We start from the raw sequence: 24,891 nt of genomic DNA on the forward strand, positions 1-24,891 counted from the left end.
TAATGCAAGAACAATTTCCATTTAGCTAAGTGTGGTTTACTATTTTATGAGACAAGCTAAGCCTTACTACCTTTGCTCTTTCTAATAATATGAGCTCTCCCTCACCTGCTGGTATCCCAGCTCTACCTCTGCTCTAGTCTTGAAAATGGTAGACTATGTTAATCTAGAACAACCAGATTTTTCCTTTATATTGCCATCATATGGTTCTCCCAGGGTTTACTCAGCATAGCAGAGGAGGTATTTTGCACTATGTCGTGGTATGCTTTACTATGTATCAATGCTCTCCAAAACCTAGTACAGACACCAAGCTGAATTCACCAGTCAGTGCAATTTCAAGCTGATCTCAAAGACTGGGGCTTAGAACCACAGCTGAACTGTAAGTCCACAGTTTTCAGAAAGGCTTCAGGCACTCAATGTTATATCCTCTGGCTAGCACACAAAACCAGTAACCCATCTGGCCTTTTCATTGTCCTATAGCTAGTATTTCTTACCTAATTTTATTGAGTCAACACTCAGACTAGAGTGACTACCAACTGTCAGGAATTTACTTTAAACACTTCTTTAAAAATTACTTTGTTGTTACTTACTGATGTGTGGGTTCACAGTAGTGTGCATCTTATGTGTAAAAGTGCATGCCTATATTTGGAGGTAAACTAGACAGCTTCTGAATTATCCCAAAGTAATTTCTGTGATATGGCATTCTTGTGCACAGTATTAGAAGGTCAAGAAAGGCCTGGGAGAACTTAAAGAGAGATCAGTGCCTTCTCATTACCTACTTCTCAGTAGTATGTAGCCTACAAAGCAGCATAGAGTGATGCTTTTAAAACATGAATATTTCTACATCTGTGAATACCAGCATTCACAGCATGAATTTTGTGCTGTCATCTGTCCTCAACACCTTCTGATGCTGGGTGGCATAAGAAAGGAGCTGTGTGGCTCAAGACCTGAGCAGGTCTGTGTCCTGGATCTCGGAAAAAATAGTTATTTCTTATTTTTGCTGTTAACTTATGGTAAGAATTTCTATTGCCAACTAATCCGGCTTGTCCAAAACTCCTGTAAGCTTAGTCCAGACTTCACATGTGTACTGTGTACTTCCACAAATCCCCACAGCAGCTCTGTTAAACAATATTAAGCAAGGCCATACAGCACATTGATAATTTTTCTCCAGCTGCCAACACCCAAATGCATGCACAAAAGACAGCCAGAATACTTTGTTCATAAAAAGCCATAAAGTGAATTTTAATTCATATTTCCTAGTCATGTGGGTAAATGCAGGGTATTGAAGAAAATAAACCCCCCAAACCTAACAAACAGGCTACCCAAAAGAAAATGTGTTTAAGTTTCATGGAGAGAGATCCTTACATTTTGGTCTTATGATAAAATTAAAGAATGTGGATGCATGGACAGCGATTGAGTAGAGGCAGCAATGCCTTCAGTGTTTTGTGACAGTATCTTTATTTGATCTAGCCACCATGAGAAGACCACCTTGAATACCTTGAAGTACGTTGCCTGTGGAAAACATCAGTCAGGACTTTTGTGGCCACATGGAGCCTGAGCTACCCCAGCACCAGTTCTCCTGTCACTTACACAGTTGCCCTGGGAGCTGGAGGGGGTCCTGACAGGCTGTGCACTGGGAGAGGTGGTTTGTGCCACATCTTTTCCTGAAGGAAAAGCTGGAAGACACAGCCTGGGGAAAGGCTGGGCTGTTGCATGGCCGCTTTGCTCCGATATGCTACGGCGCTTGGATGTAGGGAAGAGCTGAAGAAGGAATAAAAGCTCCATTGAAAGGGCAGGGTGGCACAGTCTTTCTAACAGGCCAGCACAGCTTCAGAATGATGTTAAACAAAACGCAAAGTGCCTTTTTTTTTCCCCCTCCTCCTTTTTCGCTCAAGCATTTGAAAAGCAACAGCAAGAATTTCAGCCTTTAACAGTGAGCTTTGAAAACACCTTGCTTCTCATGAGAGCCTAGTGCAGCCCTCCCACACCCTTTGCTTTCCAAATAAACTTTACAAGTTCTTTACATTCCCTGTCGAGCATGTATAGAAAAGATCGCTCGGGCACAGCCCGCTCCCTGTTGACGACAGCGTTTCCTGTTATTGTGAAGGAGTCCTGGGCCTGCCTCCAGTCCAGATCTGCAAAGCAGTGGTGTCACAGATGTTTTTTCAGGTGTAAAATTCCTGTTGGCCACACAGGCCGTTCACACCGGATAAAAAGGGCATCTCCAGCTCAGCTTCAGTGTGTCTGTCTGCTCAATGCCGAGCTGAACCAGCTCCTCTTCTTGTGGTGGGGATGAAACTAGGGAATGTGGAAGGGAGTTAAAAAACCTTCCTGTTGCAACAGGAAATGTTCTCAAAACCTGAGATTTCACTTTTTATGCTCACTGTGGGCCAGCTAGGACAGAGGGAGAAGGACAGGGAACTGTGAGTTCAAGGACTGCATGATAGGAAAAGCTGTCCTTTTGCTGAAAGAATGTGGTTGAACTTTCTCCCTGAAGAAGATTTATCCTGTTGTGATTTCAAGAACCCTTAAAAAACATCAGTATTAGAGAGCCACCCACGCAAGATAGCAGTGTAGCAGCTGCATAACAACACTAACATGGCTAATGGCTGTAAATACAGTGTAGTATTATGAAAAGGTCACTGTGAGAGGGTATCCTGCTGTGCTAGAGCTTATGCAGGTGCTGTGGGTGTATCCATAATAATATCATATCACTGATGGCAGGGAATTACTAGATACAAACCTCCTCTGTATCATCTAGGAGAGAACTCTGCATTCCATAAACTTATTTAACCCCAGCATAAGTGTTTTTGCAGTGCAGCAGCTACCTCACTGAATAGAAAACCCATCTCACTGTCACTTTGATGTACTGTCAGAAATACGTTTTTCTTTCCAGCACAAAATCTTTGCTGCTTTATAAGTATTTTGTTAGTGTTAGACAGATAAGAATGCTCCTCCTTCTTAAAATGACTGTTTTGATGACATGTAAACTCCCGTGATATTACTTCTCCAGTAAAATGTAACAAGGAAAACTGGTCTGCTGTAAAACTGAAAAACTATTGCTGAAATGAGTGTGTTTTGAAGGAAAGCTGCAATGTCTGGAGCCTGCTATTGCAATGAGGGCAGCTTCAGAGTTCAGATGATCCATTTCTTCATTCTTTTGCTTGATTGTTTCTTAACAATAGTTCTTCTGTTTTTTGGAGACATTCCTGAAGCTGACAGAACAGTCAATATTTTGTATTAAAAAGCAGTTGTTAAATATTGTGAAAATAAATGGTTATTTGGCATGTTTCAAAGATGTCATCAACTCTTCTCTGCTGTTCAACATACTTACATCATTCTTTGGTGAATTCATATGAACAGAGGTCTAAAACCAGTGAGCCAGGCCAGAAAAATATGAAAGAGTGCCAAAGAGAATCATGACTTTTTCCAAATATTTTCCATATTTACCTCCCATTTTGAAACTTCAGCACATTCTGAGAAACTCTATAGCTGTAGGAAAGGGTTAATGATGACAGTATAGTAATATTTTTCTCTTATAATCTTGGTTTTCTGGGTTTTGGGGTGGTTCTCTTTTTTTTATTAACCTCAGAGAAAAGAACCCCATTGAAGGAACAAAGTCCTGGGTTCTCTGATTCAATCAAAAAGTCATCAATATGTTATTCAGATACAACAATTCTCAGTTCACAGACTCACATACATCCACACAAATATATGTAGGTGTGTGTATACACATTTATGAATAACTGTCACTAATAGGAAGCTTGTCTACTCAAGTGATAACAAGCAAAGGGGCTGCATCAGATTGGGCTGGTCACATAATGAAACACTTTATTTTTGTACATCATCTTTCATGTGAACATATCACAAAATTCTTCAAAGCCAGTTTATCTACACATTCCTGAATGGTGCAACTAAGCTGCTCGGCTTTACAGGAAGCATCTGTAGATGTTGCAGGGCAGGGGTGAAGATGGAAACAATGGCCAAGTTTCAGGAGAATGATTGAGTACTGGAAAACTGGGAAGTTCATGCGATGGTATATGCACTTTTTTAGGCAGTTGGAGAGGCTCTGCCCACTGAGCAGATGACTCCTGGAAGGAATTTGAAGAGAATTAGTGGGAATGGCTATTTCAGATGGCAGAAGAAATCAAAAGAGAAAGCCAGTTCCTTAGGCCTGGCCTGTCTCCTTTCAAGTCTGAAACACATTTCCTTTCTGTCTTGGATCTTTTGTATCCAAGAGGTCTTTATCCTGCCCTGGTCATAACAGCCCAGAAGGAATGCTCTAGGGGGAAGAAACTCCAGTGTGCACTGCTTGTGACTCCTCCGTTGCTCAGGCTGAGGCAGACATGACTTGCAATCTTTCTGGCTATTGCGGATTTATACTGCTTGGATATTTTCTCAGCCTACGCCAACCTACCCTCTAAACTCGTTGCCTGCTCTCTTGCAGCAGTATTCTGCCTGTTGAGGGACTCTCCAGCTTGTAAACATGCCCCACTTGGGTATTTGCTATTAGAAGGAGAAGGGATACGTAACAGATCTAAGATGCCAAATACTAGTAGATTGAGAGTGGACTTTGGACACTAACATATTTACTTCCTTTCTGGTTGAGGCACTAGTAAGCACATAGTCATATAATAAATTTCAGTAAAAGTGACATGATTTGACAAAAGCCATTCTGTGGAACTGAGCAAAAATCAGATTATAAAAGTTTGTATTTTAATTGTCATTACACCACCTCTTGTTAGTACTAGGCAAAACTGCCTATGCATCACATCAAGAGATGTGATTTTGAAAAGTTACAAAAATCTCGAGTTTCCACTTGAAAATAACAGGTATGCAAATGTTTGAGCTGCAGATTCTAGGTTATGAGAAGTTTAACCCTCACATGTAGAACTCAATTTTGAATCTCAAGGTGGAAATCCTTTTGTTTTCATTCTGGCAAAATTCTTATCATTGATACTGCCATTTCCTGCGTGTCCTCTCTCTTCTGAGGTGTGATCCCCTTTATTTTCTCTTGTCTTCTGTCCAGTTATTTGTTAGCTTCAATCTATTTTCTGATTCATGGTAATTTATTATTGTTTGGTATTCTCCCACAAGATATGGGGAATAACTACTGAATTTGTAGTTTAAAAAAGAAAAATCCCATTACTTCGCTATACATGTAAAAAGCTTAATTTTCTGTTCTCATAAGCATAAATTACAATAACATTAATAGCATTTGTAGGATTTCAGCATTGACAAAAATCAACAACAGCAATTAAGAAAAATTCAGAAACCTGTCAGCTTGGGTCATCAGTGGCTTTCATATCTTGCTGTGGATCAAAAAATTAAAGAAAAGAAAAGAATAAGAAAGGGAAGGTGAGTGAATTTGGTACAGGGGGCTCTGATCTGCTGCTCCTCTTTAGCTGGGTTAGGTGTTCAGGAATGCAGGTAGCAGCCAGGACATTCTTTTGCTATCATCAGAGGCACTGCCTAGCTACAGGCAAAAAGCAAGGGACATTACTGTATAGCGAGGTGTATGCTTTATTGTTTTAGAACAGGCAAGTAATCACTTATTTGGTGCTTAATAAGTTGAAGAGCTTGGGAATGATAAATTGAATTTCCAGTTATCTATTAAAAAACAGATGGTCACATTTCAAAATACTTTATTGCCAGAATGCTAACTTGAAAGGTCACGCAGTGCTCTCAGCTGAGGTTTTCTATTGTTTGCAATTTCTGCTTGCAGGCTGAAAGCAATATCCTGCACATTTTTTAGCCTGTGCTACTAGTCACTTTAATCTGACATAAGTATGGCCTGCCACCCCCAATTGGATGTTCTTCTTCTTCCTTTGGGTAGGCACGAGTATTTGTGCAGCTGCATGGTGATCTGACTCACCCTACGAATGGTAGTGCTGGCACATTCAGTTGATAGTGGTGGGAACAGGCAACCTGGGGGAACATGAGACCATCCTTTCTGGCAGCAGGCAGCATCTACATCAGATCACGGTGTCTGACAGAGTGCCTCAAAGTAAAATCTCCTTCAGCTTCATGTATGAATTTAAAGTAGTCTGTAGCTTTGATGCAACATTACTCTTACACATTTATTGTATTACTGCCAAGTGTAATCTAATCTCTAAAAGAAATTTCACAGAGTGTGATGCTAAATCAGACAAACCACGCTGTGGCATCCTTAACAAAACTGTACCTGAGTCTTGTGGCAAAGGCTGTTTACTCTAGAAAATGGTCAAATGCTAAGCAGAAGAATTTGGAGATGCTTCAAGTTTATTGTTTTCCTTGGTTTGTTCGCCAAGGCAGCGATGCAAGTAATTAACTGTCCAGTCACATCTAAACCCAAGTAGTACAGAAGAAAGAACATAGGTAATAAATCTTTTTCTATCTCCTGTCTGATTTTAACCTCCAGCTCACCTACACATTTCTAATATCTTAAAATAAAGATTTATACAGTAACAAAGAAGTTAGGGATAAAAAGACTGTTTCACAGTCATTTCTTTCAAACATCATTTCTCATTGTTCATTTCTACTCCATCACATCATTTTTTCTTTTTGGATTCCTCTACAGAATTCTCCTTGCCCCTTATTATTTTTATTTGTAACAACTGAAGAATATGAATGTTCTTGGTCATGCAATTTTCTGAGCTATCTACATAAGGCCTAGTTTTTTTTTCCATTGGTCAACTTCTATGGGTTGCTTTTCAATCTTTTCACATAACAAAGGCTCAGGCATGCAAAAGCAAATACGACTCTCCTGGCAACAATAAGCTACAGGTTCTGAGGATTTCTTTTAGCAACTTTTTTCTTCACCCTCTCCAAGGGTTGCTCATACACATCACAGAGGAGTATCCATTGAAGCCATAGCCTCTGAAGAATTAACTGGGGGTCTAAAAGAATTAGTTCCTGCGAAACATTTCAGGTAAAGGGAATTTTTGTTGCATGGTCAGCAGCACCACTGTTACACACACAGCCTCGGTAGATAAATTTTAGTAGGTTCTGTTACTTACACACAAGCAGTGGTGAATGCCAGAAGCACCAGTGGCAACACAAGTTGCTTCAGTTTTCCTCCTGGCTTCTAGTACAGCCTCTCTTGTTTTGCTTTTTTGGGAGGTTTAGGGGTTTGAAGTCTCTGTGTGTGTGTTTAGTTGGTTTTTTGTTGTGGTGTGTTTTTTTTTTTAAACCACCTCTTCTGATAGCAAACAGAATACTGATTTCTGCTATTCCAGACAGGCTTGCACAGGGTCAGGGGTGCTAGAAGTAATTGTTTAGCCATGCTGAGCATTGCTCTGATGCTACCTTCTGCCTCTCTCAATAAGCAGTGCAATGACCCCCAACTCATTCATGGTGAGAGGGGGAGGCTACAATGTACAAGCCAACTCTGGCTTCAAAGGTCTCTCCAGCTCAGGCCTTCTGCTCCTCACTGGGCTCAGTGGCAAGAAAGATGAGACTTGTATAGCTGGGGATTTTTTGCAGCTAATGGACTTCCTTGAGGTGTCTTTTCAAAGGGGATTCGTTTGTGTATGTACACACAACTGGATAATGGTTGTGGCCACTGAAGGGGGCAGAGAAATCACCCACTTCATCTATATTCCTCTTCACAGCAAAATGCAGAGTGTTTGAAACAAACTTAATGGGATTGCTTCTTCATCACAGAGAAATTGGTTTGATCTCAGAAATGGGCAATTCAGTCTATTTTCCACAAGAAGATGTGTGACGATCAGATTAAAACCAATGAGTCCTGTGAGTTACTTCTAGCATCTTCCCAACTACTTTAGGGAATACTTCTTTTGCCTGTTGAGCCCCATATTTGTCCTATGAATTGTATATCTCATAGCTATTGGTTTTTCCTTTCCTTTATTTTTCATTACAATAATTCTTTTTCAAAAGTATTGAAAAAAATGCTGAAACTATAAATATATATATTGTATTCCTTTAGAACAGAAATCCTTCTGTTATTTAACTTGTAGTTGACCTGAATGCTTTTTCTTTGACCAATAAAACATGTAGCCATATTTATACCTTGCCTGCAAGTTTAAAAGAGAGAAGTGGCTTTGCTCTCTTGCAGAGCTGAATGCTCTGCATAAATTCTATGGTAATAGCTTCTTTTTATAAAACAGTTACTGTTGTGCTGTTTAAGCAAACAAGTTACAATTTGGCAGGGGTTTTTTTTGTGGTTTTTTTTTTTTCAGGTGTCTGCTCATTAATCATTGGCTAAGAAATACCTCTGAAGTCTTATGTCTGAAGACAGCTGTAGTCAAGTAAAGACCTTGATTAACTTCCTTTGTTTTCTTAGTTTGAACAATGCATTCTGTTATCCCATTTGGGTTTTGCAATGCCTGGGGTTTTAAACTACTATTGAATGGACTATTATTATCTTAGAAAACACCAGGAGCGTGATTACATCTTGTGAAGTTATTTATATTTGCGTATGGCAAATGAAAAATGGAATTTAAATGTAAATGAGTAGCGAATGATGGTGTACAACTGTACTATCTTCCATGCTGCCCAGTTTTCATAATTGTGATGTCCTGGGGTGCAAAGGAATGAAAAATAGTGCTCTTGATTAGGAATTCTTTGCCTTTTCAAAAGAAATTTCAACCGATTTTTTTGTTTGTTTGTTTGTTTCAATTACAGTAGTCTCTAGTTGATGGAATTTAATGCAGCCTGATTTGAGTCAGAAACATTAAGAAATCTTTGTCTTTGGAATTATAATTGTCAACTCGCGTACACTTTGGCAGTCATTTCCTGAAAGCTTGCTTTGGTCTGCAGTAAGTAGGCAGTACACAGGACAAACTGATTGTTGTGGAAATACATGATCAAGCTGCCTGTTTATTCCAGATTTTGGAAAGGGATTCCTTCTGCATAATTTTATTTACAGATGTTCTCTCTGAGTAAAGCATTTCTGTCTTCCTATTTATTACTATCAGTATTTTCCCTTTTATCTAAAGTGAAGAGATTCAGTGGTAGAGATGATGTACTTGTTTAGAGCTAGCAATATGCTGAGCTTTGTACAATACTCAACAGCAGACAATCACTGCCCTGGAGAGCTTAAAGTCTAAAAATACCTCAGCTAATGCTTCAGCTTTTTTCAGCCTTTAACATTCTCAAGATTTTCTTATTGTTTTGTCTCATCTTAATACCCCTCAATTTTACACTGCCAACCAAAGCAAATCAGCTTGGTTGCTCTCTGTGAATATAGTCTGACAACAGGTAGCAAATTCATTTTAAAATTTGAAAATATCTGTGGGTTCAACCTAGTATTCACTGAAGAAAAGAACCCCATTGTTATGGGCAGCCCAAGTAATACTAACTGTGCCTATATGATCCTAGCAATGCCAGCAAAGCCTCTGCAAGCACTCACGCTGCATTACTTGTCTGATCTGTAGCTATAGAGAGCAGGTTGCTAGAGCTCTGGTTGTAAATGAGGTCATCTGGGTAAGACATGTCCATCTGTCTGATGCTTTCATGAATACATACATGCATAGTTCGAAGCAATGAAGTGCATGTCTGTCCAGCAAGCCTCTTTATAAAGGTGTGATGTGGGGATATTTTGTTTTCAGGTGAAGATGAGTATGATCTGCTACTTTAATGCTAAGTGAATGCAAGGGAAGCAAAACATGACATAATGTGCTAAAGAGGAATGAGGGAAAAACAAACTACCAAAAAGGCTTTGCAGTCCACTGGATGCTCCCTCTTTATTTTGTTTGTGGATATTTTTGTGTGTTTCTTCCTCTGTGGTTTCTCCTTTCTAAGAACAACATCAGTCAGCGCTGAGCTGTGGTGTCTCAGATTCTTTCTAGGCATTAAGCTGCAGGTTTAACTTTTGGGCTGGCATAAGGACCATCTGTTCAGTGTAGTTTGCAGGCAGAGTGGTGATATGTGTGTTGCAAGCAGACAGAACTCACTTTAAGAAGAAAAGGCAGGGAAAATACTTTAACATATTTTTTTTTTCATTTTGGTTCTATTATTAATTTTGTTGTTCCTTGAAAGAGAATGCTTCTAAATGATAAGTTTGTATTTTGTTCTGTACGTGGTGATCTAATGGAGGACAGTTTTCTGTTGTTTTTCAGAGTGTTTGATCTGTGTAATGGTTCAGAGGATTGGCAAGAAACAGAGACATTCTCTGTCCCAAACCTGCAACTATCCTATGGTGGCTGTAGTAGCTCAGCACTTTTGAGAAAGGTAACATTTCACTCTGTAGTCATACCTTTACATTGCTCAGTATGTGCCTTGTACTGATTCTCTCTCCTCTACAGCTCCATTCCCATCCCATTAATTCACGGTGTATAAAACATTGCCCTTTACTGTTCTATCTGCTATGAACATTATCCCACATGCAACTGCAGGAGCCCTGCACACTTCTGTATGTCTCAGACCATGTCCTACAGTCATATTGCATTCATCAAGGACTACTGCTACTGCATAAAGCAGAGCTACTTCTCCACCTTGACTAGATTACTGAGCTAGCTCTCATGCTCCCTCCTACACTTCAACCTCCAGCTCCTCCTATATGCACAGGGATGGCCTTCACCTTAACCTTAGTATTTTTATTGTTTTCAAAGTTCTGAAGTTGTTCTTTGATTAAAAAAATGTAGATCATGGCTCGCTGAAGGAAGAGAGAAATAACCTTAATTCTACCCCAGGAGGCTCAAAGCCAATAAAAGTGTTAAGGATTAGAAGGGAAAAAGAAAGGTACAGAAAGGGTCACCAGCTACACTGCTACATAGCAGTAACCTGTATCATTCCTGTTCAGTCTGATATCAACACCAAAGATAAGATATTAGCATTTCATAAGCCACAGAGATCTCCTAGCTCTTGACCTGAAGTTATACTTCATACTCCTAAGGTCTGACCCTACTGATCATCTATCTGCAGTCCTTTACTCTGTGTTGTGAGATTTATTCTATGTTAAACAGAATATTCTGTGACTTATTCTATGTCTGTAAAGGGTTAGTCAACATTAGGAATCAGCTGGAATGAATGTGTAGGACTCAAAACACTGTGAAAATCATTGAGAAAATAAAAATAGAAAAGCTTGTAAAAAATTGACATCTTTAAAGAAAACTTTTTCAAGTTTCAATTAGTACGTTGTAGAAATCCCTATGTGAAAATAAAAAAAACAGGCTTTGAGACCTGATCCACAAACTCAAACATATTAAAATGAGACCACTGTAAAACTGTGAAACTTTGCATACCTTTTGGTCAGTTATTATGTACATGGGCCTCCCTCTGACTGCAGATCTAACTTAGCTGGTCTTGTAGTATTCCCTTACCGATGGATGACATACTGCGTGCTGCTGTTGCTCACAAAGGCCTGAGTCCTCTCTGAGAGGAGGAGGACACACTTGGGAAAGGGAGAGGCTGACAAGTAGGGGTGGGAGTATTCACAGCTATTCACAGCTATCCCAAACCATGAATTTCATAGGTGAGGGCCTTGCCTCTAGTGAGCACATCAGATTACACAAAATATAAAGAAGCAGATGGATTTTTAAAGCACTTCAGGTACAGAGAAATGAGAAAACAGGTTTTTATCCATCAGCTTTTTCCCTCTGCTCCTCACAACTCCTTGGCCTGTTTTGATCTGCTTTCTGAGCTGCTCTGCTAACCAGGTTATGAAGTCTTTCAGCCAAATAAACTTGTTGAAAAATCCATGTTCCTTAATGCAGTTCATCAGGTTGTGCTAATTTAATCCAGATCAGCCATGGACAGGTGATCCCACCTCTGCAAACTTAACTGGAGAATGTGATATACATGCTGTCTTTATTCTTTTAGGCTGGTTTATGCTGGTTGCAGGAGAGAAGATTTCTGACCCAGTGTAAAGCTAGAGCAGCACAGACAGATGATACCTGAGACAACATCAGGTCTGCTAGGACAAAATTACCTATTCAGGGTTGTCTGAACCAATTTGAAGTGGAGAGTGAGATTCTACTACTCAAATGTTACGTGCTATGCAGCCATGCAATTTTGTTCTTGATGCTAGTCTTGCAGGTGCCTTAAAAAACTTCTATGTGCTTTCATACTTGATTTACCATCTCATGGTGCCCCGGCATTCAAAAATACAGAAAGCAGGCATTTGCTAACACAATCCCTTTCACTGAAGCAAGGTAAGAAACAATCTCTGCTTCACCATCAGCATAACTGGATCAGCCTATTGAAAGTGTTGAAAGTCAGCCTGCAAAAATGAAGGGGCCCAATGCTTCTCTCTTTCTACTCTTTTTTTTCCCCTTTTTTTTCCCCCACCAAGTAGATACAGCTGAGCCTCAGGAAATGTTGAAGAAGCATGAAATAGGCTATTCCTTTACATCTGTCTAACAAAGTTTCAGGAATGTTGTAGATGTTTTCTTCTAGATATGGTAACACAACAAAGTGTAGTAATATTTTCAAATTTAATTAATAACTTGCAGAAAATGGAAGAAGGAAGAGTAATCAGGCTCCATTTCTACTTTTTAGGAAAATTGTATTTCACACAATTGTATTTTCCCCCAGCATTTCCATTTTTGACAAATATCAATTACATTATAATCTTGACATAAGAACATAATTATTTTCCATCCCTTTTCTGTCCTGTGTTTACATGAAAGCAGGAAAACATGCAGTAACTCTGGATGATGATTGCCTAATGAATTGCATGAGAGCACATTTTATTTAGAATAATTTATTATGAGCATGTTACAGCAGCAAAACGCACTTAGTGGATACAGCTTTGTAGGAATAGTCTTTGGCTTTTAACATTGTCTTTTGAACAAAAGCATTCTTTTCTTATAATGTATCTTCTATTAATTCACTTTCCTCTGTATTCCTCAGTACTCATTCAGTCAGTGTAAGAGGTCTCAGGCTGAATATAGAATAGACCACTGGGTAAATGCAATGTAGGCACATAAATTAAGGAAAAGATTCCAAATTTCCTGAATAAAACACCTTAAATTGCTATCAATCTGTTGAAAAAAAATCTTCATGTACCTTGAGAATGGTTAATCTCTTTTCCAAAAAGTACTGTTGCATTTCCTGGACTAACCATTTAGATGCCTATCCTTCCGCCCCTGGGGCACCTGGACCTGGACTTATGTTTACACTGCTGAACAGAGATTAAATACTACTTGTACAATTTAGCACTTAGCCCTGGTCATGCCCTGGCCCTTACAAACCTATGGTCTCCCAGGTTAGAGTTTAACATATCCGAAATGATCTGAGTGCTGTCTTATAACACAACAAAAGTATGTTGTTAGAGCAAGAAACTGCTGTGCCTATCATATGTGGGATGATATGTAAAGTATGTGGGAGTACTGGGGAGAACTAGGAGGTGTAAAGTCTATTGGGATAGGTCTGCAGGAGAGCTAGATGCCTGGCATGCCATACCAGTCTCTGACATCTGCGCACTACCTGGAAGAGCTCTAGCTCATCCATGTGGTATAGCTACTCTCACAGTTCAACAGTAAAATAGTGGTCAAGCCTGTGTCATGGCCCTGTTTCATTTTCTAGTGTAGAGATTATCTCTGTATCTACTGGTAAATCTAGAAACAGCTTTATGTGACAACACATGAATTGGCTCTTAGGGTTTGATGCCCAATTTAAGAATAGTACATAAGTGCTTCCTTAATAGTGATGTAAAAGCTCATGTGTTTCAAGAACTTTGAGAGTCACTTCCCCAAAATTTCTGACTGGGTGGCTAACATGTCACAGTACTCAGTATGCTTGCTCTGAGAATCACATTTTTAGACAACTGATTATTTGGAAATTACTTTAGTGATTGCTGAATTTACTAGTCCATAGTCTATAAAAGACTATGCAAACAAATTGAGAAAGAACCCCACAGAATGCTTTTCTTCTGACATTCCCATTCACAGCAGCTAACGGACTTCATGCTCGTTAGAGCTGTGTTAAAACTGTCTGTCTTTTGTAGACGTGTGAATGGAAGAAGAAGAATCTCAGAAAACTGTAGCCATTAACTGCATTTTCCAGATATATAGCTTGCAGGCAATTTGAACAAGTTTTAAGCCAATCTACCCACCTCATTGTATCCATATTTTGTAATGCAGAGGTACTGGGAATCCTACTTCATAATTTGTTTTTTTTTCTTAGTCCTCCATCAAAGCACAGCACTGGGCAATGGGGGACTGACAGTCCATAGCCACTCAATTCAGTCGTCCCCAGAGAGATGGAGAGCTGGGATGATTCTGCCTGATTCATCTGCAGGAGCTTTGTAAAGCGGCTTTTCCCTTAACAAGTGGCCTTTCCATTTGACACCTTCTCACCTATACACTAATGCTTTTGGGAGCTAAGTGTGAAACCAGGAGGAGAAATACACCTGTTTGCATAGTGATTTTTTTTAATGTTAATAGTGGGAAGTATTATGTAACATGACCATTGCAAGCAACTGGAAGTTTAGCTTGGCAAATGGCAAGCGGCCTCTGTGCAATATTGTTCCCTGCATGTGGAAATTCCCAGCGTGACAGATTCAAACACTTAACATAGCTGACACCTTGCTGGAAAAAAGCAGATCAGACAAAGCAAAATGAGGGTTCTTCAACAAACAAGTGGTTGGGCAGGAATCTAACAGTGCTGAGGAATTTAAGTCGTTCATCCAAAAAGGGGGAGAATAAGAGAGAAGAAAACTTTTCTTTTCATGTTCCAAACATCCTCATATCATGAGAAAGCTGCAGTGGTGAGTTTGGTTCCTTTATACATCAAAGGGTAGCTGTAACCAGTTCTGGAAGTGGGCTAACATGTGATAATTAAGTGACTTTAAATATTAATCATCCTATTTAAAAGTAGCATTGGCAAAGAAAGAGATCCCTAATGAGAAGTAAAATTACATTATAAACACTATTCCGTAAAAACTAGGACCTATTCAAGTGTTTTCTTTGAAGCCAGATGAGAACCTATCCAGTGTCTGAGTACATTCCCAGGGTGCTGTGAGGAAGCTGAATTCCTCTCATAATTGTTTGACAAACTTCTTCCAAGACACACAGCATACAGACTTAAAATGCATTTTTCCTGTCGTGTGTCTGTGTTTATGGGTGAATACCATATGGACTTTGGTCTGAGCTTTGCTCATCTGAAAAACTTTGGGAGAGGACTCCATATTTCAGTTAACTGTTTCCTTTTGAGCAGACAAAACATGTTCACATTAAGGAAGCAGAAATGACAGAGTGATTTTAAGGTAAACAAGCCTATGGCTGAAATTTCATTTCCTCAGGGCCTGGGGTATTTTTATTGTTGTTATTCACATCTGGATAAAAAGGACAGATTAGGTATCACAACTGTTAGCCTCAGCTTTTCTCACTGAAATAAAGACAGCCTGGAATAGGAAGTATTTACATAATTTGAAGGCTAAGCTGAGCCTGAAGGCAGTGATCAACTTAAAGATTTGTCCTACAGTAGCATATAGCATGAGCACTGAAACAGGGCAGATGTGCCTGATTGACACAGGCAAGGTTGGGTTCTGAGAAGGGGTTCTGGAAACTGATAAAAATGATAGAAAGCTTTTATAAAATTGCTTGCTCTGGCAGTTTAATTTTCCAGTGGTTAAGGAAAAAAAAAAAGGAAACATTCAGTAGATTGAATTGGATAGATGTGACTTTGTACAGTGTCTCCTCCCATGCAGAGCAGTGACTGCAAACTTTCCCATAGGAAACTAACATCAGTAAAAATATGTTGTTTGGTTAATATAGGGAATTTGTGAATTCTGTCTTCTAGGGTTTTTTTCAGGTCTTGTTTTCTGAGGTATAGGAACATTTGTCCATCCCTGAAGATGTTGCTTAAGGCTAAATCCTGCTCTTCTTTTGCCAAAAAACATTTAATCAAATGAATGTTGAATTTGCTTCTCTGTCCTTATTCAATTGGGGGTTTTTTTTGAGTTAAATATTCATTGACTTCCACAAGAGTTTTGTTTGGTAAGAGCTGAATTAAACTAAGTAGAAACATCAGGACTCAGCTAAGATAGACCCAGCTCCCACGTCCTTAGAGCTCAGTATACTGGAGTTCATTAACTCTTACAAACAAAATGCTAGAAGTTGATGTATTATTAAGTAAGAGTAAACGGAAAGTTACATAGATGCATTAGCTTACTTGCTTTCAATTTCTACACTGCATAGTAAGAGCTTGTATAACTTAAGACTGCAAAGCTGTGACATTATAAAATATTGGTGGGGAATTTTTAAACCTCACAGTACTCTGACAGTGTCTTGGGCTGGGCAGGTGCAGGGGGAGCACAGAACTGGCTAATCGATGTGATTTTCAGATGTGCTTATTGTGCAGATACCATTTGTAATTAAATTATTAAATATGAGGGAGGAAATCAGGAAAAGGTTGTGGTTTAAATCCAGCAGGGAGCAATTGGAAGGGAAAAGAAATTGCGCTGCTAAGAATATCAACTCATTTCTATACTGAAATGGTCTTAGCATAAGGTAACTATGGTGAAAAAGTTGAAAAAGAGAATATCAGACTGCCCTGAAGCTTGAAGTAAGGTACTTTCAAGAATATTCTCTTCTACTCCACATGCTCATGGTCCTGATTGATCAGACTGCAGCTGACAGAAATAAAGTCCGCTCCTGTAACTACCACACCACTCACAGGGGCAAGAATTAAAGCACTGACATCATTTTACATCAAGAAATGCAGAATTATTTCCATATAATATATCCCTGCTATATCTTAACTCTGACTAAGGGCAATGTGAAGTCCTAGTTTCCTAAGGAGAGCACTGTTAGAACACGTAGGGCCTCTGTCAAATTTTCTGTTGGCCTATGTACCATTTGTTGCTGTCTTTGTATACAACATTTACATTAGCAGCAAAGCATTGCTTCTTGGCATAAAAAACATAACCTGGGCAATTTTCCACTCCAGCTGAAAAAGTCTCAGAGATTTGGTGTTTTTCTAAAAGCAGATCATTAAGGCTACATTATTTGTAAGAGTATTTGGCTCTGTTCCATGAATAGCTTCTTATTGTTAAATATTTTCCCCTTTCTTTCTGCTTTTCTTATTGTGATTTTGAGTAACTTTTCTGGTTTCTCTGTTTGAGACTTTTAACAGATAAAGACCAGAAAAATACAATTGTATATTGTCCTAAGCAGATTCAATTCCAAACAAACTATTCCTCAAAGATTTCCAGAAGGCACCAGCAGCTCTTTAAGAAGTAACAACCTACAAAAATGTTATTTTTCACAGTTAAGCAGACTTTGGTCCAAAGCTGTGCAAACAAGCCTCTGAATCCTTCTCACTTTCAGGGACTGTTTTTGGGTGTGTGCTGATCTATAAATCAAAAGCATTCGAAACAATGTGAAAGAAAAGGTTTAAAGAAAATAAATACTAAAGGAAACATTTTTCTCCTTTCCCTCCTGCAGATCAGGATACCTTCTAAAGAAGCCAAAGCCATTACAGGGATGCAAAGCTCAAGTATGAAGAGGATATTCAAGAGTTCCTGGTTCAAATCCCACTGAATTAGTGGCAAGTTTGTCCTTGACCATAGTGAGTTTTGGATTAGAGCCCATGCTCTGATTTTGGCAGTCAGGTTGGCTACCACATCACAGTCCACTTCAGTTTTAAACAGGCAAGACCCAAAGAAGAGAAAAAGTAGGTTAAAACCAAAAAGAGCATTGGATCTAGGAGGACCCTGCCACACTCTTTTATAACTAGTATGTAGCTCTTTATGAAACAACACGCAACACTGTCAATGTATAAACAGCCAAAATGGCTTAAAGACTTTGGTGTATCATTGATGTGAGAGGTGCTAAAGCAAAGTGACAGTTACTAATGCCCTGCCAGTACTGCAAGACATTGTACCCATAGGTATTTTAAACCAGGCAGTTTACATTTGATCTTACTCTGTTGCTGATGTTAGTGGTAAAACTCCTGGAGACCTCAATGGTGAGACAATCCAGGCAGTGATGATAAGGGGAATTCATTTCCTCTGAAGGGAGCAGAGCAAACTGAACTACCTGATGTTCATTGGCATCATCCATCTTTGTGTTCCTGATGATTGACATCCGCATGCAGCAATTAAAGTACTGCTTGCCCAGGGTGCCTAAACACTGGAGTGCAGCTGGAGGTGAAATCTGTGTACGAGAATACCAGCAATGAATAAAACTTTTTCCTGCCAGGAGCCACTTAAAAGGAAAAACAAATAAATGGCTAACTTGCACTGGCTGTTCTTTTTAAATCAAATGTAGCTGATTATTTTTAGGAAGAAAAAAAAAATCAGCAGGGTCATTTAGGCACATATAGTTGTATTTAATTTTTAACAATAATAACACAAGAAGATATAAAGGATAATGCTAGATCAGCTGGTGTTAATCACTGATTCTGGGCTTTTTCCTTCACTGCATGAAAGTACTGACACAGTGTTATCTGAAAGGAGTACAAGAAGCATTTTAGTCTGTTATCAACAGTTAATTATTGAATAGCCTGTCTATGAGGAAAATGGCTTGTCTGAAAAATAAACTCAGGCTTATCCTTCCCATTCAAGTCAATGACAGTGTTGTTCACAATAAAGCAAGCCCAGTGCAGTTGTCCAGTATCCCTGAGATCTGGGAGGAGAAGAGATTTTGTCCCTAAAGCTTTCTTTTGTGACCTTTTGATTACCATTCAAAAGCAGAAACAGTACATATCTTTGAGGAGCATTAAAAAGTCCAGCCAGTATCAGGGCTGCAGCCCGCGCGTGTGTGGCAGGTAGTGCTTGGGTCTGTGGCCTGTCTGGTCCCAGTCAGTGCCTGCCTTCATTGCAAAAATCTTATTCATTCTTGGGCTCCCTTTTAGAGTGAATCAGCTGCATCTTTTTTGAACTAAACTCAAGGTACAGTTCTGGGGGAAGCTCATTCCTGGGGCCTCTCTAAATAAACCTTGGCATTGAGATTGCACAGTCCTGCACTTGCATGCTTCTCCAGGAGACTTTGCACTCTTGGTCATGTCCAGGGTATGCAGAGCATCTCCTGTGCTTAATTATATAAAAGTGTAATGTTGATATGCTCCAACACTGTTTCAGAGCCTTTGAACCAAATAAAATACACATAAATACACAGATAATGGTGTTTGTTATTGCACGAGGATATCACACAGCTCCCAGGAGAGACCCAGAGCCATGTGATGCGGAGTGTGGATGCAGTCAATGGTCACATCTGTGTGCAAAAGCATTTAGCAGGGTAAATATTTACCTACCCAAAGTTCATGTCAGGCTTTGTTGAAACCAATCGGTGTATGAAAGATGAAAATTAATATGATCAGGTATTCAGTATATTTTTCAGGGCTCCCTGATTATGGCAACTGATGCAAGCACTTAGGAGAGCACCAGACTGTGAGGTTCAGCAGACATCAGTATCTTGGAAATTCCATATGATATTTCCCCATCTACTCAGGAAAAGGTGACATGTTGAGATAGGGGCATTAAGTATGACATGCCCCTGTCATACTTAAAAAATGCCATGTTAAAAACTGTGCCTCTCAGGCACGTTCTACTTTATGTCTCCAAACTACAAGTAATAAAGCATAGGAAAGAGATTTAATTTGGTTTCTACATAAGTCAAATAAAAAGCCTTTTGTAATTATACTTGGAGTCAAAGAAACCATATGTTTTGGCCATCAGACCTCCTCAGAGGTCTGTGCTCCTGTACCATAATACATGTATCCATCTGGGTGGGTTACATTCTGAGTCATGTTACAGCACAGTATAGCTTTTAAGGCGGGCTAGGAAAGGAAAGAAATGCCCCCATTCAAAGGGACATTTCCAGCAGTTGCAGAGAAGCTGTATACAAGGTACTTTTTCAAGTCACTGATAAGCACAAAGGACCCTGCTCTCCAGAAGTATTGCAGTGAGCCCTGGGGATGTCACTGAAAAAGGGATTCCACAAAGCAAGGAAATCATCTCAATCCTTTAATGTGATGGTGGATTTTCATAAGGGACTTTTGGGAGCCCCTGCGGGTCTCTTCCACCACATCAATGGTGCAGTTCAGCTGCACCTGCATCCCATTAAGATTGCTCTTTCTATTCTGGATGGCAGGCCACCAAGGTTAAACCTGATTCAAGGATCCTTACGGCTGCACAGCTTAATACATTTTAGAAGCTGAATGTAAGTCAGTTCTGCATGACAGATAATGAAGAGGAAGAACAAAGCTAAAAACTAAGGATAGGGGGTGTCCACCAGTCAGGCATATTTAAAAAAACCCAACCAAACAAAAAACAGTGATTAATTACTTTTTTCTGAATTTCAGCATGTAATTTTATGACACACTTTCCCTGTTAGCAAATTTGCATAATGAAAAGCTGAAAGCAGTCAAGAAGTTTTAGGCTGAAATATGTCTCTTTCGGAGCAGAAAAGCCAACACAGTGAGTTCTTGTGAGCTGTTAAAACTAAATCTTATGTCTTCAAAAGCTGTTTACGTGCTTCATATCTACAAGCCAGAAAACATAACCCACAAAGCCGGACTTGTCCCCATGACCCACTGACTTTTTGACATCTTGAGGTCATGCATCCAAAGCATGCACAAGCAGGAAACGCAAGGCTTCTTCCAACCACATCCTGGTGTGTCTGTAGTGTAAATTAGAGCTGTGAGAGCTCTGGGAAAATTCATCTGGCAGGCATGCTATGTCTCTTTTCCTTTTTCTTATAAATTGTGCTAAAGGGTTTGGGCTTAGTCTGAGTCTAATTAAAATTAATGAGAGTTAAATGCAAAAGAAAAAAGAAGAGATCACACATAAATGATTGGTCGCAGTGGGGAAAACCTGTATATTGAGAAGGCATCTAGCAGGAACCTCCTGCACCTCAGGACTGATATAAATGATAAGATGAGATATAAAGATAAGGGAACATTTATTAGAATTGCAATGCAGTGATGTAAGAGTGACAAATACTAGTCAAACAGCTGATCATCATTCAGGCTAGGATAAGTACACATTCTTGCTTGCAGAATAGGATTTACAGAAGTGTCTTTTTTGATGGGACTACAGACATCTCAATTTCCAGTCCTAAAGGAATCCAACTCTCTTCTTTTACTTATCTAGCAATTTTCCTATCTCTCAACTGAATTAATTTTCTGCCAGTCCAATCTCCATCATGTCAGCCAAAGCTGCAAGGAGTTACTCAGATGCTGGTGATCCCTGCTGAGAAACTATTATTGAAATGTCTCAGATAGCTCTTAAAAACAATAATCTTTTATTAAGTTTATGTGAACACAAAGCAAAGCAGACAAAATGAGACCTAAATGGAAAAGTAGAAAGTGTAAAGGCATTCTGTAAACACCTGGCTTCAGGATAGTCAGCTGAGATTCAAAGAATCTTATCCTATGTGATTCTTATCCCAGGTACAGCTTAAAATGGAGCTGAAGTTTGAAGGTGCTCACCTGAAGATGAGGGCACCGATCATTGTCCAACATAGCAGCGTGTTAAATGAGTATCATGGAAGGACAGGGGCACTGTAGTGCTTAAACAAATAAAATTGCTGAGCTCCATTCCCATATAAATGAAACAAAATCACATAGATCTATACTTCCTGTACGGGCATCATTTATGTGTGGGATAACATGAAATCTTTGATACACCTTTATGAAATTTTGCTCAAAGTGTATAGTATATCCAACTGTTTTTGTCCCTGAAACTCCAATCACTAAGAAATTAAAGTTTAGTGTTTTCTGAATGTCACAAGCAATTCATTGTTGCTACCATACAGTTACCAATGAATTGGTTTAAAAAAACGCTACATTACTTGCACCAAATAGGAAAGGAGGCTATAAATGCATGGAGGCTATAAATTCAAATATTCCCTGAAGAAAAACCTTAGGAAGAAGGATTTAGTCAATAACATTTTTAGTTTTATGTACAAAGCAAGAACAGGTGCAACTCCAGCTTGACAAATAAAATGCAAATTCTGCAGGTTTGCAAGTTCTAAGTGCTGCAGTATCCAAGCACCCAACTGTTCAGGTCTTGAAGATCTCAGCTGGATAGATTATCACACTTATGATCTGTTGCTATGGAATGAAGGTGGTCAGCAACAGATGAGACTACTAATGCAGCATGAAATCTCCAACTGACCAGAGTAAAATGTCAAAATGGACAGACTGAGGTGACACACAGTCAACACAAGTTCAGTAATAAAGATGTCTGACTCATAAGACAAGACAAATAAAGATGATCTTCTTGACCATAGTACGTCCCGTCACAGCCAGTCTATTCATATGGAGTTTCTTTTCACCACGTGGCAGTTTGGCAAATGTTACTGAAATCTACATACCTCTGTCTGACTACTCAGAATGAAGAACGGCCGTACAAAATAAAGCAACATTGCAAACTGACATTCTGAGTTCAATTGTCTGATTTGATGCAATACATAAAACCTCCATCAGCTGCGCATCAGTAACGCCATAACTACTACAAGATGTTGCTTTATGACTCTTAGCTTTGTTTTATTTTTCGAAAGATTGATGAGAGGGGAGTTTGACTGACATCATTCAAAACAGGCTGCAAACACTGCTAATTTTAATATTAAAATTCCATAGTGTAGCTCTGCCCAGATGTTATTTATTAGAAGTAGTCTGTTGTTTATCTGTGCATTTTTCTTTGGCAGTCCTCACAGCCTTTCCTGTAAGTAAAAATGAAAAAAACTCTCCCATACCTTTAAATAAGACATGTCTGGCTATAACTACACATAGTTTAGCACAGAGGGGTTTATACAGTGGAGGAATGGGTGCCTGTAAACATGAGCTGAGACAGAAGCCCCTTCCACACAACAACACCCCACCTGGAGCAAGACAGGCAGTGTGTCAGTAACAGTGAGGAAAAACCCTGTCCCTGGCTGCGCCTGGAGCTCACACACGTCTGACATTGACAGTACCTGCAGATTACAGGATTCAAGAAATTCGGAGGCAATAAAGAGGTCACTCCAACGGAAAGACATTTGAAGACTTCTGAATAAGATTTCTGTTTCTCCTTGACAGATGAATTAAAGTGACTTCATAGCAAGGCAGAAAGGCTTTGCCTGAGCAAAGTTTATCACTGTGAGGAAGTTTTGCTGGTGACAAACACGTGAATAATGCGAAAGGCTTTGTTAGATAAATTGTTTAATCCTCAGAGGGCATAAAGGGTATATTGAACTAATATTTCAATTTTCCAGTGGTCACTGGTTTTGTTTTTCTCTTTGTGTTAGAGAAAAAATCAGGAAGCTAATTCTCTTACAGCACATTTGAACAGTAAAAATGAACTGGTATCAATGTTGCTTGGCTGGCCAGTGGTTTTCACAAAAGGCTGTGCTACGTGGTGCATTTTTTTCTTACTCACTGGAAGCACTGAGTCTGAGACATTTTAAAATGATGCTGAAGAGACATAAACATTGAGCATGGAGCTACCAAATGCCAGAAAATAAGAATTGAGGACTGACTGCCTGTAAAACCTAAACAAATATTTCCATCAGTAAAACTGACTAAATGGTTTAGGAAACATGGTGCAATTAGCAGTTCTGTGTGACCATGAAGTGGTTTAAAGGAAATGTACTACAGGTAAATTACAAGAGTCCTCCAAAATTGCTTGCAGTTTGAGAAGTCAGTTCATGTACCTTCTTGGCCTGTAGTATGTAAGTATCTTCGAAATGATTGTGTCTCCTGGAGCATGCCACCACACTCACTGCAACATAGCATGAATGTGAAAGAGGATTATTATCAGAGAATCTCAAACCAGTAACTCCCATGGGTGGAACCATTGCAAAATCGAGTTGTTGAACACTGCATCATTACTATATGGGCAGTCAATTTCTGTGTTACAATTTGCCACTGTTATTTCGGCTAGAAAGTGGACTTCCAGCAGTTGGAGATCCATGATTACAGGTACATTTATGTCTTCCACAGCATGTTGCAAAATACTCAGCTCTTCAGTTGTTACGACTGCTTGCAGAGCTCTGCTATGAACCTAATTGTTGGAAGGAGCCAGATAAGAAACAACCCTCCCTCCCAAAATATTATTGATGTCAGGCCAAAGTAGAATATATTTAATCCCCCTACAATAGCTGTTTTATGGCTTTTTTAGGATCAGCTGACTTGGTTTAATACCTTATTTCCATTATGGTTAAACACTTATAATTTATGCCGCTGTTTTCTGGCTCAAGTAAAATGTGATTTTTAAAAAAACCCATATTTTATTCAAATGATATTTCTGGCTTATGTCTTCCTACAGCTCGTTTAGCTTGCAGTTTTCCTCCCTTTTCCTTTGAAAGTATAGTTCTTCTTTCTGCTCCTGTATTAGCAGTTCCCTCCAGGACTCTCATTTTCATATTCAATGCCAGAAGTGTATGTACTGTGTTTAAGGGGCTTTGTGAACCATTCTTCCTTTTGATCGCTGCACATATTGTCAGAGAAGGTAAACCTTGCAACTATGGCCAGAGGAGCAATGCTTAACAGCCTGCACCTTTGTACATGCCAGTTTTCCTCCAGCAGCCCAATCCACCTTCTGGCACAAGAAGGCTCTGCAGAATTGGCCTCAGCACTGGTAAACCTGCTTGCCTTGCTGACCAAGCTGCTGTTCTCCAAAGGGCGAATTGAGGTTCACACATTAGTTTTGCTCTTCCTGCGTCATGACAAATTAACATAAAGTCCAACAGAAGGGCCAATTGTGACCTGTACCCATTACCTTCAGAAAAAATATGGTGTTTGAACCACTGTTTTTATGTCAGGAAGTATCACTATGAAATATGTATCTGTATGAAAGAACAGCTGCTGCAGAGCTGCTTTTACCCAGTTCATCAAGGACAACTGGGGAAATAAATAAAGAGTGAGGGGAGGAGAGACAATACCTCACACCATGCCAGTTAGTGCAACTGAGGATGTGCATCAGAAAACAGACCTTGCAGAAGGTATCAGATTCAAGTGGAACTAGTTTTCTTTATTTTATCAAGTTAAAATGGATTCGCAAATTCCCATTTCCCTGAGCCA

The sequence above is a fragment of the Gallinula chloropus genome (genome assembly GCF_964237585.1).
Source record: "Gallinula chloropus genome assembly, chromosome: 3".
Classification (NCBI taxonomy): Eukaryota; Metazoa; Chordata; class Aves; order Gruiformes; family Rallidae; genus Gallinula; species Gallinula chloropus.